The sequence below is a fragment of the Sinocyclocheilus grahami genome, unplaced genomic scaffold (genome assembly GCF_001515645.1).
Source record: "Sinocyclocheilus grahami isolate Dianchi unplaced genomic scaffold, SAMN03320097.WGS_v1.1 scaffold1993.1, whole genome shotgun sequence".
Classification (NCBI taxonomy): Eukaryota; Metazoa; Chordata; class Actinopteri; order Cypriniformes; family Cyprinidae; genus Sinocyclocheilus; species Sinocyclocheilus grahami.
In genome coordinates this window covers 76,629-89,185 of record NW_015507172.1, presented here as the reverse complement: position 1 = coordinate 89,185, position 12,557 = coordinate 76,629, and the positions used below count along the sequence as shown (strand labels likewise).

Here is a 12,557-nt window from a genome sequence, read left to right as displayed (position 1 = left end):
CGTCATAAAGTGGCGTGTGGAATAAAATTCCACAACCTGTCGTTTGAACGGGCAACTGCCTGAGGAATAAAACAAACACAAATTTGTAATAAATAGTTTGATTTATAAGCACTATAAATTCGTTCAATGTATAGTTCACCCAAAATATTCACCTTCGCAAGTAAGCACATTTGAGCTGCCAGTTATCATATTAGATGTGCTCTATGTATGTGCGTTGATCAATGTTTTATGTGAATAAAATCTAAGTAATACAAAGTGATTGTGTCTCTTCAGAAGACATTATTAATGAAACCACTTGATTCAAATGGATTATTACAAGCTTTATGAACTTTTGAAAGGTTGACAATTCTGGTGCAAACTTCCATTGGACAGACAAAAAACATGAGAGAACATTAAAACATCTCCATTTATATTCCATTATATTCCAACAATTTAAGAAAAACTGGTTTTAATATGACACAGGGGTGAGCTTTGCTTCCTGTGTCTATATTTTCCAAAAAGACACTGGGCAGGAAAAGTTTAATATCCAAAAGAGACAAATTTCTTACTATAAAGCATTTGATTAGATGCCACGAGTTCAGGATGACTCAAATACATTTGGTCTGTTTCCCTGCAGTTTTTGGCCTGTGTTTTTAAATACAAGTCTCATCCACAGATCTCTGGCATTAAGCATTAGCATTGTATTATCTTCTGTCTCTCTGAGTGTTCAGATGAGCAAGTATGTATGCTTTTCTCTTTGCAGTCGTTCTCTTAGTAGGATGCTATGCAAATGCCCTGTGTAGCACTTTTGGCCCTGTGACCGTTAAAGTCTCATAAGTGATGACTTTCCAGGGAACAGATGTTCGGCGGCTATGTTTGATGAGTCTTGGCAGCGAGAGACGTGCAGTGATGATTCCTTTTACACAGGAAGAAACAAACAAGGCTAAGCTGTCTTATTCAGCCACGCATGCAAAGTAATTCCTGCTCTAGAACGTATCATTATCATCAACAAACACACACACAAATTCCCTTCTAGAGCATGCTGCTATTATCCACATGCACAAACACACATGCTATCCTGCTTTAGAAAACATTATTGTTGACACACACACACACACACACACACACATAGCGTGTGCGTCAAGCTGGGTATTAAAAGGTTTAAGCTGTACAGAGGTTGCATACTGGAGAAGACCGCGGAGCAATCCTCTGTCCTGAAATCAGGTAGAAACTCAAGACTGAAGAGACTGAGCCGGATTCTACCTGAGGTCTAGTTGGCTCATTATCAAACATGTGTATTAAGCATAATTAATGCTGCACTGTGCCACCGGAGAGCAATCCTATCCTTAATACAAACAAAGCTAATCCAAAACTCTCTCTCTTGTAGTTTAATATGTTTAATCTCATTGTTCTAGTGATGATTTGCACTTTAATAGGGTTTTATGTTTAAGGAACAGCTGTCTCTGTGTATATATCTGCAGTCCATTAGCTCTGATCAACTTTATGGTAATACACCTGTGTTGTTGTTACACTTGATGTCACTAATGTCACTCTGTCATGCCGTGCATATTAATTAATACAGCTCATTAGGATGTTTTATATTTGCAGGAGTATGATGAAACTCATTCTGTGATATTCAGACATAAGATATCAGAAATAAGAGATAATTTTTTGAAATATATACACTATTGCTCAAAAGTTTGTAGTCAGTAAGATGTTTTTGAAAAAAGTCTTAAAGAGAACATCTCAGAAGGAAGACGATGCAAAGACTGTTTGTCGACAACTTGGCACTGTACAGCGACTTGTTGTCTTCGAAGCTTTATCGTGTGGTTTCTGGGTAGACCTGCATTTGCATCTCTCGTTATTTCCACTACATGCACAAATCGGTGGGTGGGGCTAAATAAGCAGTGATGTAGCTGCAGGCGTTGATCTTATGATATTTTATCACTACATAATTTCCCTACTTAATTTTGTGTTATTCAATCATGTTAACATATAGTTTATTATATATCATTTGGCCTTATTATTCTGAATTGTGGAAGAATTCTGCATGGTAAAATAAAGACAGTAACATAAGAACCAAAATTGAGTGTCCAGCAAGACACAAAATTAGATGTCTATTGATATAAATCTATATTTGATCTCTGTTGGATAAAACGACATGACTTCTAAAATGACTTCTATATTAGTATGTAAACTTGATACAGTAAGTTCATGAAGACTGTCAGATCAATTACAAAGAGAGTAACATACTAGAATCTCTTTGTCTAGCATCTTATCTAATGAGTAGCTCTACATGAGTTAAAAGTGCCCATATGAAGAAACTACCAAAGTTAATCCAAATCAATATCCATTGAAGTGTGCAAATGTGTGTTCATGCAACTCCTACCTCATTTCAGTCAGTTTCTGAAATCTCTCTAATGATGTTAATATAATGTGGAAGTAAATGAATGAGTGGAGAATTTTATCAGCCAGCATATTTTCTTTTTGACTAATTAAAAAGTAAAAAAATATATATTTATAATGTAAATCACTTAAACTCGCATTAAGAGTTTTCCAACTTAAGTAATATTTTGACTTTGTAGACCTTGGATGAAAATAGTGTCACACCAAAAACCATATTTAAAATTCATAATCCTAACAACGATATCGACAGTGCAAGACAAAGGACACAAGAAGTGGGAGTTTCCATAGAGGATGTATTGTGAGATGCAGATCTGATCAACTGAGGCTCAGAAAATCAATATTATTCCCAGAGTCAGTCAGACAAATGCAGTCAAACTGTGTCTTAGACGTCCAGGGGGCAGAGCGAGGGAGAAACAGAGTGCCCTTGATACTCTCTCACTAGTTTCCAATCACACCGATACTCTTGTGTGCCACTTAAAATTAAACTCTGAAATATTCACTCCCTCCGGCACAAGGCGCTGCAGATGGCGATGCCTTTATGCACTGACAGAATCTGGATTTTTAATACATTTCTCTATGAAATATATATGGCAGAAGTAACTTTAAAATGACTTTCCAGAAAATAGTTTACCATCAAATAAATAAAGAAGTGAAAAAAATTTAAACCGGCTCATCCCTGTGGTACCTCCTTCAGATGGCTCCGCTGTAATTCTTAGCAGTGTGTAATGGGATTGGTCAGGGGAAACACTGTTAGACTCTTCTGAGAGTAACTGTGAATTTAGGCTAGGGGCACGGGGGATTGCCGGTGCCAAGGACAATGATTAATTTACCACTTCATTAGACTAGTGTTCAAGTATTCATGGCAAAAACAGCCACAGAGGGTTTCAGGGAGGATTAGAGAGCTAACTGAACGTCAGAGGGAGAAGGACCCAAGCGCGCAGATGGCGATGCCTTTATGCACTGACAGAATCTGGATTTTTAATACATTTCTCTATGAAATATATATGGCAGAAGTAACTTTAAAATGACTTTCCAGAAAATAGTTTACCATCAAATAAATAAAGAAGTGAAAAAAATTTAAACCGGCTCATCCCTGTGGTACCTCCTTCAGATGGCTCCGCTGTAATTCTTAGCAGTGTGTAATGGGATTGGTCAGGGGAAACACTGTTAGACTCTTCTGAGAGTAACTGTGAATTTAGGCTAGGGGCACGGGGGATTGCCGGTGCCAAGGACAATGATTAATTTACCACTTCATTAGACTAGTGTTCAAGTATTCATGGCAAAAACAGGCACAGAGGGTTTCAGGGAGGATTAGAGAGCTAACTGAACGTCAGAGGGAGAAGGACCCAAGCGCGCAAAAAAAAGAAAAGCAATTGAAATTTTTCTGAGGAGACTTTTCTGCTCTACCTGTAATTCTGTAATTTCCTTCCTCCTGCATCAAGCCCCTGTGCGACATTTCTATTTATAGAGGCTTTTATGGTTGCCATGACAACGAATTAGCCCAAGTTTCTTTTAGATAATGGATACTGCCAGTGGGTGAAACTTATCTATGAGGATGCTCTTATTGCAAACCTTCCAGCATGCACAAAGAACAGTCATTACAGCTCAAAATCCTTATTGTGACTTTCATTTGATATAAAATCTCTCAAGAAATAATGTACAATTAAGGCTGGAATACACTACACAACTTTTGCCTTGATTGTTGCCATGATTTGCAGTCGCCATGATTTGACCAGTTTCACAGAACATCACTTGTATGATGAGCAGACGGATTTAGTTTTGTTTCATGAAATCAAACATGCTTGCCGGCATGTACTTATACAATGAAAGGCTCAATGCACAGATCTGATCTTCTGACCATATCTGATTGTTGTCTCACCTGTTTACATTCACTTAAGACAAGGCTTGTATACAGTATCTGTGTTTACATTAATTTCTCCCCAAACTAGTATGATTCCATTGGTGATGGCTTTCAGTGACCTGGTTAACCCTTGGGTTTTGAAACTTTATATAATTTACATCGGGTGTTTTTTGTTTGTTTTTTACTTTAATGCACATCAGATGTGATTATGCCAATTATACAATGATCTCTTGCCAGCATGGACAATTTAAAGATGTTTCAAAGTTTGCAGCATAAAATTTGACTGAAGGGATAAAAAAGATTTTCAAAAGCTATTTTATCTACAGGTCATTAGATTTATAATGCTGAGGTGAAATAAAGTAAAAGCAGTAAAATGAAATTTATTTGAATGAATCTTATTTCAAAAATAGCGACATTAACAGGCATTAGTAGTGAAGCCATTTTGTTTATAAAATTCCCGGAGGTCAGTGTCTCAAAACAAGTTTCTGTGCTTCTGATTGTTTCTGTGTGTGCGCAATCTCTCGCATGAGGAGTAAAGTACATTTAGCCAGTTTTTATAGCAGAATAAACCCCGACAAGGGGATCACCCTGAAGTGGTGATCAGGGTTGTTTCCTGAAGGGATTTATTTTGCGATAACAACTGGCTAAATGTACATTCTCCCATTTATTACATAGCTAGTTCCCGCATAAGTAAATAACTGGACACAAAATATTGATTTAAGTTTAAATAATGAATTAGCTAAAACCAAGCTTTTGGGGAAAAATGGTTCCTAGCAAGTGTCTTTTAGTCAAGATTAATGAGCAACCATTAAATAAACCATTTAATCCCATGTGAAATTGTGCCTTGTTTGTAAATGAATCCACGGTGAAATTAAGTGACAAAAGGACCACGTTCTTACTGACACGATCCGGAACTTCATCCACTCATATTTGAATGAATCTTATTTCAAAAATAGCGACATTAACAGGCATTAGTAGTGAAGCCATTTTGTTTATAAAATTCTCGGAGGTCAGTGTCTCAAAACAAGTTTCTGTGCTTCTGATTGTTTCTGTGTGTGCGCAATCTCTCGCATGAGGAGTAAAGTACATTTAGCCAGTTTTTATAGCAGAATAAACCCCGACAAGGGGATCACCCTGAAGTGGTGATCAGCTAAAACCAAGCTTTCGGGGAAAAATGGTTCCTAGCAAGTGTCTTTTAGTCAAGATGAATGAGCAACCATTAAATAAACCATTTAATCCCATGTGAAATTGTGCCTTGTTTGTAAATGAATCCACGGTGAAATTAAGTGACAAAAGGACCACGTTCTTACTGACACGATCCGGAACTTCATCCACTCTTTCCTAATGTTGAGATCAGATGCAAAGACCATGTTTTTCCACAACTTGGCACTGCACAAACTTCTTGTCTTTGGAGCATCATTATCATTTGGTTTCTGCATAGACCTGCATTTGCCTCTGTAGCGAATCAGCTCATGGGGAAATATGAATAATTAATCATAACTAGTTATAATTAATTATAAATATTTAGATCCGCTGTAGATATTTAGCTGACCTCTCAGGGTCAACTGTCTGTCAATTCTAAGAACATTAATTTCCTGGTTAAGGGAAATAACTTTCTTACTGTACAATTCTACAAAGAGCTTGTAGCATAAATCTGCATGATTAAGTGACTCCAGTTATGAGCAAACAATGAACAACGTCAAGTGTGATACAAATAAGACTTTATTAACTACATAAACACTTAAACTAGTTTAACATACTACATAAACACTTGAACTGGTCCAACATACACACACACACACACAGTTGGTATAGGAAAGGGTTAAAGCTTAACGCAGTAGAGAGAAGAGAAAATAAGAATATGAAGTTATGGAACCATTTGCATATTCAGCAGATCTACAGCCTGAAGGGAACATCAGATTCTTAGTTCAAACACATCTTTGTAAAAAGGTGCAAATGATACCTAATGTATCAATTAATAAGACTACGTATGAATACTTGCACGTCTCGTCTGTCTGAAAGAAAGGCTTGATGCGGTCCAACGGTTCAAGTTGATCTTTGCTGAAGTTGGTTGATGAAAAAGAGCCAGTTTGCGTCAGAGAATCTTGATGAATGGAAAAGTCAAGGCCGAAGCCTGGCACGTACTTAAGGATGTCCTGGAGCATTGCAGCTCACATCTTCTCAGAATTCAAACAAACCAACGACTCTGGGCGGGTCACATGGTGTGATACCTTTAAGGTCGGAGAAGATACCCGCCTCTCAAGATGGGCTTGTCCAATGAGAAAAGCCGGTATCCCAAGTGGGAATTTTGAGATACTGGGGAGTTTTATGACTCTTTTTGTGGAAGCGTGGTAATTTGCATATGGAACTTGAATCGAAATTACTAAAGATTCTCAGGACACTAATATATTGCCTATGTACCAACATATAATATACACGCTTGTTTCGATCATCAGAAGGCGAATTCATAGATACTAAACATGGTAGGATTACATATAGGCAGGATGACAGGAATGGGTTCCATCATAAGCATGCATAAAATAGCCTAAAAATATCAAAGACAACATACACCATGACCTGAAGGATATACGGTTCATTCAAAGAAAGGTTTTCCTATGAATTAGTAGAAAAGTCCATTTCGACTGTGCCTTGTGCCTCTTGCGATGGAACATGCAGTGATTTTCCCTGCTTCGCATTCCATTAGGTCGTAAATGTATCTGGTGTCAGGGTTGCCATGGTAACCAGGGTCCTGGCCCCTGTTCACAGACAACTTGGCACCCAGTATGTTTATTGGGTGAGGGGTCTGTGAACGTTTGTTAATCTAATGAATAATTGATTTGTTAAATCAAATGAAAAATGGTGTGTCTGATTGGTCCAGACGCTACACCTCTCTCATTATTTACTTACTGCAGGCGCAAATCAGTGGGCGGAGCTAAACAGACAGTGATGTAGAAGCAGGCATTGATCTTCTTCTGCGGAGGCTGTGTTTAGCCAAACTATTACGTCATAAAGTGGCGTGTGGAATAAAATTCCACAACCTGTCGTTTTTGCAGACTGGCTTCAATATAAGCTGTTTTTAGACTAACAAGAAAGTTCTGAGTTCTGAAACTTACAGGATGTTTTTAATAGTACAATGACTTCTTATGTCAAAACATCAAGGGAATTTTGATCTCTCAGTTCATGACCCCTTTAAGGAATACGGTACAATCATACCTCTTCTTATACAGCTTTTCAGCACTTACATAAGTATGGGCACATGAGATAATGCTTTGAGATTAATCCCTTTTAAATTTCTCACTTGTTTATTATTTTATAATCCATTACATTGTACTAAACAATCATCCTGGCAATAAGATGAACACAGCAAAAATATTGCAGTACTATATTGAAGTTACTGAAATTAATAGTATAATAACTAAAACAGAGACACAAGATGGCAGCAGCTGCATTTGTATGAAATGAGAGAGCGAGTTTGTAAAGTGATGCCAGAGAGATGAAAGAAGTGCCAGTTTAAGATAGCCAGATGAGCAATATGTTTTTCAGGATTGCTATTGACGACTGTTGTTATCAGGGAATAAGACACCTCAGAATGGTCAGTCGTGACAATCAGAATCAAGTATTCCAGAGAGTCGTATTATAAATCTATATAAAGTCTCTGCCTAAATAAAAAGACAATACATAATACAACATGCAGAGGAAAAAAAAATATTTTGAGGGTAAATGTGTCACCCTCATATATATGCATGCTTCAACGTATTTGTAGGACAGATGTCCAGATATCAGATGTCTCTTATTTAAAATTACATTTAGAAGTGAAAAAATGGATCTCGTGCAGTTTTTTTTGTTTGTTTTGTTTATATGTGTGCAGATCTGAATTTATTGTGCTATTGTAACAGCAGTCTTTCATATTTTAAACCGATTTTAGAACATATACTCCTTTTATATGTCATGTGTCCCCTAGCAATGAGGTGCATGTTTCTGCGTAAGTTTATGTTTGAAACAACCTGAAAATCTGTAGTATGTAATCTTCAGTAATTTAGTGTATGATGCCCAGTTTTCTTCTGTACCCATTTACAAAATCTGTTAATATTTTAAAAATCATGTAGTGTATTCCAGCCTTTAGCTCAAAATATTATCTAGGAAGGCCCTCTAGGAGTGCAGAAGAACCGTAAGAAAGCAGCTCTGCTTTTCTCTCGCCAAAGAGAAGCACTGAAAGAAATCGCCATGACAGGATCGGCCGCTCAGACACAGAACCCCCATAGAGCACCGGGAAGAGAGTCTGTCACCCCGAGCACTTCTTCAATACCGACCCACTGACCCCAGAAAAGTGAGAAAGAAGTCATCGCCGAGAGAAGCTGCAAAGTTTATGCCTGTATTGTGTGAAACACCCCAAAAACTCGGCCTTGCTAGATTACGAGGAACGGCCATTTTGTGCTGCTGTCCATGCAGAGTCTGGGTGGTGCTGCGAAAATCTCCATGAACAAAGAGGTGGGGAAGTTCATAGCGGAAACGGAAGACAAACGAGTGTTAAATCAAGGATCGGCGTGGAAGAAGTTGTTTTTTTTATTAACAACAATGCATCTGTGCAGCACTTTGATGATTAGTGAAAGCTTTTATAACCCTGTTTGGATGAGATGCTTGCCTTTGTATTTGGAAATGCTGAGATAGAGATGTATAAAGCTAATTTTACCTGGCTTTAAATGGATTTCAAGTGCTTTGGATTGAGATTATTGGAAAATAATTTTTTTTGTTTAGTATTTTCTCCTCTGAGTGGAAGCTGAGAATAAGCAAAACCAGAAATGCTACAGTGACACCTGCTGGTGTCTCTCGTTATTTTAAAAAATGTCATGTTTTAATGTGAAAATGTCCATCTTGCTTTAAACACACAGACACACAAGTCTCACCTCTGTGACAGGAACGTTATCTCGGAGTTCTGTGCAGTGGGAGGCCATCAGTCCAATCACTCTCATCACTTTGCTCCTTCTAAAACACAAATTTGAACAATTAAATGCCTCTCATCCAGCTGTTTGTTTGATTAAAGCTGTTCCATTTTGCTAAAACCTGACATTTAAAGATAATGACATTTTATTCCATCTTTTAAATTATGGAATTTTTCTTACGTTGAGGTCTACTTATTTTCTTTTTTAATCTAAGTGTTTTTTTTTTCTCAACTATCTTGAACCACCATTTACTATTTGGTTCAGCAACCTTAAACAGTCTACATGTATTGACTATATTAAAATACTGTTTATTTAAATTATTAGAGATACATTTATATACACTAGCATTGAAACGTTTGGGGTCAGCATATACATGTTGTTCTTTTTTCAAATAAACTTTCTATTCATCTAAGAATATTAGATGAAAATTCAGCTTTGCCATCATAGGAGTAAATTACTTTTTTAAAAAACATTAAAATAGAAAAGTCATTTTAAACTGTAATAATTTCACAATATCACTGTTTTTACTTTATTTTATAAATAAAGGCAGCCTTGATGAGCATAAGAAACGTCTTTCAACTTTTTTTTTCGAAAATCAAAAAAATCATACTGACACCAAACTTTTAAACAGTATTATATATAATTATACCATGATTGCAACACACACCCTGTGGTAAAATCACTGTAATGCACAATCTCTTATGGCATTCTGCTTTACTTGACTATTTTTGCAATACTGTCTTAAAAGAGCAGTGTTGAATGCTGGTTTTCAGTGTCATTTAAAACTAAAATTGTTCTGTCCCTTGCTTGATGACTTGTGGAGGCTGTGATCCTGCAAGGGGCCAGTGAGACACATGCCTAGGGACCCCCCTCCTTTCTGTGGTTCTGGAGGTATTATGGTTCTGTCTGCTGAGTTGTTAAGCAGAAAGTGTTGGCTCCCCCCTTCGTTGCTTGGTGCATATGAGGGAGTTTGCACTGCTGAGTGAGGATGCAGGAGTCGGGTGTCTCTCCCACTGCGTTTCCTTTTCCAGCCTATAAGAGTACCGGAGTTCTCTTTGGATCATGTCAAGTTTGTCTTAAGGGTTGTTCAGCTGCTGGATCAGAGTCTCAGTTCTGGCAACTTTGTCTAAGAGCTTAGAATTTGCTGCTTTAATAGTAATTTTGTGTGGGTGTTTCCTTTCCAGGTCCTTTCTGGCTAACTTTTCCAGGTGCTCTTGCTGTTCAGCAGCTGTCAGAGCCTTTTGAAGTCTATTGATTTCCTCCTGTAACTCCATTCTGCTGGGGTCCTTGTGGGCTACCGCCGTGATCTGTTGCTTGAGATCATTTACCTCCTGTTTCAGACCCATGAGGTTGTGGTACTCTTCCCTCTGTGTCCAGTTGCTTTTCGGCTCAGTAGGTGGTCGTCAGCCCTGGGTAGGGGGTGTTCCTCACAACGCCTGGCCAGTCCTCTTTGGTCTGCATTCTGGGCAGTTAGTCTGAGCATCTGCAAAAGCACTGTTTAAAACGACTCCACCGTTCTAAATTACTGCTCGTACTGCCTAAAGTAGGAAACTATTGTTTCCCCAGCAATGTGAATGCCGGGATTTTTCTGGCTAGCTTGTCAAAGTTTCTGGGGGTCACATCATGCGCTGCTGCAGGGATGCTTGGACGGGACCCCCTCCTCTCTGTGGTTGCTGGAGGTATTATGGGTCTGTCTGCTGAGTTGTTAAGCAGAAAGTGCTGGCTCCCCCTTTCGTAGCTTCGTGCACCTGAGGGAGTTTTGCACTGCTGAGTGAGGATGCAGGAGTAGGGTGTTTCTCCCACTGTGTTTCCTTTTGCAGCCTATAAGAGTACCTGAGTTCTCTTTGGACCATGTCAAGTTTGTTTTGAGTGTTGTTCAGCTGCTGGATCAGAGTCTCAATTCTGGCAACTTTGTCTAAGAGCTCAGAATTTGCTGCTTTAATAGTAATTTTGTGTGGGTGTTTCCTTTCCAGGTCCTTTCTGGCTACCTTTTCCAGGTGCTCTTGCTGTTCAGCAGCTGTCAGAGCCTTTTTAAATCTATTGATTTCCTCCTGTAGCTCCATTTTGCTGGGGTCCTTGTGGGCTACCGCTGTGATCTGTTGCTTGAGATCATTTACCTCCTGTTTCAGACCCATGAGGTTGTGGGCCACGGAGGGTGATGACCTTGGCGAGCTTTTTGTAGCCATAACTCTCGCTTGAGTCCTGAGTCTGAGGTACACTTCTCTCTCTGTGTCCAGTTGCTTTCGGCTCAGTAGGTGGTCGTCGGGCCTGGGTAAAGGGGGTGTTCCTCACGACGCCTGGCCAGCCCTCTCTGGTCTGCATTCTGGGCAGTTAGTCTGAGCATCTGCAACATTATGGCACACTTGTGTTGAGCGTAAGGGCTAGAGACTACTACAAGATCAAAACAGAGTGTGAATGCTAAAATAGTTTTGGGTCAGCATATGTTTTGCTGAAAAGGGCGTAAACAGGATTTTGATTGATGATTTAAGACTACTGTCAAATTATTGTCAAATTATCCCTCAGAATTTGCTGACGGTTCCCCAAACAAGCTTCATCTCTGAGGTATGAAGGAGAAAAGGGAAAAGCAGAAGGAAAAGGAGAGCATTTCTCTTCAGATTATGCTGATTATTTTTGAAAATAAACAAATCAAAAATAGAAATGTCTCTGGTTCCTTTTTAGGTTCAGAGAGAACATCAAGGGGGCATAACATGTAAATGGATTTAAAATTAGCTGACTTCTATTATTAAAACAGGGTAATCAATCTGATATTAGGAACAATCAGTAGCACTCGTGATTAACTGATTTGTGTTGGGCAACACACCATGTCTGGTCACAGCTGCTGCGTGTTCAGCTCCCATGCTGGATTTTGCCATGTGTGTGCCCCGCCCTCCGTAGCACGTTATTCTCTGTGTTACTAAAAACACCCAATAACTTAATGATTCTTCTCTAGATAGACAGTTAAAATGTAATTAAATTTAGATTTAATTAGCTAGTAACTGAGCAATAGCATTCAGGAAGGATACATCTAAGATAGTTAAATTCGCTGAAACGAATTGAAGATTGTGAAACATAGAAAAAGAAGGAAAAGAAAGTGAAAACTCAGAAACCAGGGATTAGGTTAAATAAAAGCTTCAAGTAAAGGGGTGCTAACCCCTAATTGTTAAAGCTATTTGAGTAGCTTAGCCTAAAATGAAACTATGCTAAGTCGTGTTAGCTTAGCTGCTTCAGGTGGTTTGTTTACAACATGGCATCGCCGGGTGACGCTTGTGCTATGTGAAGTTAGCGCTTCCTGTGACAAGTCATTGTCATGGTAACAAATGCATGCCAGTGCAATTCAAGCCATTTAGTGTCTGCCTATTTCAAAGAAGTTG

At 38.6% G+C, this 12,557-nt stretch overlaps 1 long non-coding RNA gene across 1 annotated transcript in view; it reads right to left on the bottom strand.

Annotated features, from left to right (window-relative positions):
• The window catches only part of LOC107573652 (uncharacterized), a 14,397-nt gene that overhangs the window by 584 nt on the left and 1,256 nt on the right, over positions 1 to 12,557 (bottom strand). The window contains exon 2 of the long non-coding RNA XR_001607547.1: positions 9,151 to 9,229. This is a non-coding gene — a long non-coding RNA (uncharacterized lncRNA). The remainder of the gene's footprint in view (positions 1 to 9,150; positions 9,230 to 12,557) is intronic.